The sequence below is a fragment of the Lepeophtheirus salmonis genome, unplaced genomic scaffold, assembly GCF_016086655.4.
Source record: "Lepeophtheirus salmonis unplaced genomic scaffold, UVic_Lsal_1.4 unplaced_contig_3836_pilon, whole genome shotgun sequence".
Lineage (NCBI taxonomy): Eukaryota > Metazoa > Arthropoda > Copepoda > Siphonostomatoida > Caligidae > Lepeophtheirus > Lepeophtheirus salmonis.
This window is the reverse complement of record NW_027294038.1, coordinates 1-2,125: the sequence shown is the minus strand read 5'-3', so window position 1 is coordinate 2,125 and position 2,125 is coordinate 1. Positions and strand designations below refer to the sequence as shown.

General features: G+C 26.4%; 1 long non-coding RNA gene across 1 annotated transcript; it reads right to left on the bottom strand.

Annotated features, from left to right (window-relative positions):
* Positions 1-989: 989 nt before the first annotated feature.
* LOC121131272 (uncharacterized) lies at positions 990-2,065 on the bottom strand. The gene is made up of 3 exons (XR_005868999.2): positions 1,756-2,065; positions 1,491-1,696; positions 990-1,194 (listed from the first exon to the last, which is right to left on the bottom strand). It is a non-coding gene; the product is annotated as an uncharacterized lncRNA (long non-coding RNA).
* Positions 2,066-2,125: the final 60 nt, after the last annotated feature.

Below are 2,125 nucleotides of genomic sequence, written 5' to 3'. Positions count from 1 at the left end.
ACAACTGTACTTTATAAAATTTAAATGTTGTTTAGCTGGATTTTTTTCCTAACCTGCTTAAAAGATAATTTTACATCCGAAAAGATGGATGAATTTGATTCTAATAGATATTTCCTCAGAGGTATCATCATTTCATTTACTTTTATTTTCTTAGTTCTCCTTGCGCTCCAAGTACTGTATTCTTTATACACCAGAAACTTACTAGTGGCATACCGAGCATCTGGGTTTTCAAATTTTTAGTTAAACTAAATTTAGATATTAAATTACTCTCGTTATTTTCTTCATATTTATAGAAACGCCTCTTTTAAATTTAGGAATACATATTACCAGAACTTAATTGATGTTTAGGAAAATATTTTATAATATTTAACCTTAATTATTGCATCTTACAGAGAACTAATTGAAATATTTCTGAATTGAAATATTTCTGAATTGAAATTGTACAATAATAAGAATTGAATATTTTAATGTTATTGGGTCTTTTTTTTTTTTTTGAAAAACAATGGTGTATTTTTTTTCTTTGTTTTATCTCACATATATTATAAATGACGGCTAAAATCCAAAAATGATCTCAATTTGAGCAAGATATAATTTAATTTACGAGGTTAAAGTTCACAATATAAAGTCATGCCCCCAAAATAATCTAATATAAATTCAAGTTTGGATTGAAACTGTTTAAAAAAATGTGTTGGTTGAAGCTAAAAACAGATTCAAAATATATAACCATTTGAAATTTGCTTTACACCATAGTTTTTATAATTATTTATATATTGGTAAGAAATCATATGATTTCAAAAAATAAGTGAGTTTGCTTGTAAAAAATATACTTGAGTACTATAACTCATTATATTCCGAGTTGTTCAGTTGAAAACCAGACACAAAATATAAAAATCATATCAGCTATAAATGATTACTAATCTTTTAACTCATAATTGCAAAATTTAATACATAAATTTAAATACAATTATGTTGTATATTTACCACTTCTTTTTCAGCTTCTTCAGCTTCTGTCAATGCTGCTGCTTGATCTAGAGAATCACAAGCGATAGCCAAAAATACATTTAATAGAGTGTAATCTCCACACAGTGTAAGCATAACAAAATAAAGACTATAGACCATTCCACCTCCTTTTCTACCCCCTTTCGAATCAATTGCTGTGTACATTACTTGGTTCCAATCTTCTCCAGTAAGTACCTTGTAGGAAAAAAAAACTAAATTAATTATATATGTTTCTATAATATTTTATTTAAACTAATTTTTCTTCAATAATATCTAAATACTATTTGAACAAATTATCCAAAGAAGTCACAAAATATATCAATTTAAAAATAAATAGAAATATAAGATAATTTAATTTCAAATTTGTAGCTATTTAAATAAAATAATTAATTAAACATGTTTAAGGCAAAATTAAACATGCAATTTATCAACTTATCATTTAACAAAAGCTAATGGATTAAACTTTTATTATATGAAGCAAAGTAATTTACTTGGAAAACAGTGAGTAATGCACTTGTAATTGTATTAAAAATTAGATGTTGGTGTTCCTGTAGAAAAATTGAAAGATCCACCAAAAATTTGCATTCCCAGTAATGCAAAAATAAATATGAATAGAAATAGTAGAAACAAAAGTGAAACTATTGACGAAATAGCATTCATCAAAGCAATCACCAGATTACGTAATGACGACCAGTACCTGTTGATTTAAATTATGAAGATTGAGTTTTAATTTTTCTTTAAGTTATCATTCTTTACTTTGTTACTTTAAATACTCTTAAAAGTCTAAGAGCACGAAGTGCAGAAAGGCCGAAACTTCCTCCTTTATCTTTGAAATGAACCCAAATCACCTCCACGATCGATCCAACTATCACAAAGCAGTCAAATACATTAAAAAGTAGTACTAAAATAAGTCCTTGGACCAAGGGCATACAATCGAATCAATATTTCAAGAATAAAACATCCCAAGAATATAAATTCAGCATAGACTATAAATAAAGGTATATTAATATATTTCTAAAAAGTAGGTTATAATAAGTTAAAAAGAGCTTTTCCGATATATGGGTTTATCTCAAGGCTTATAAAAATACAAGGTTAGACCATCATGTAATCGGGCTTGCTAGAGTTT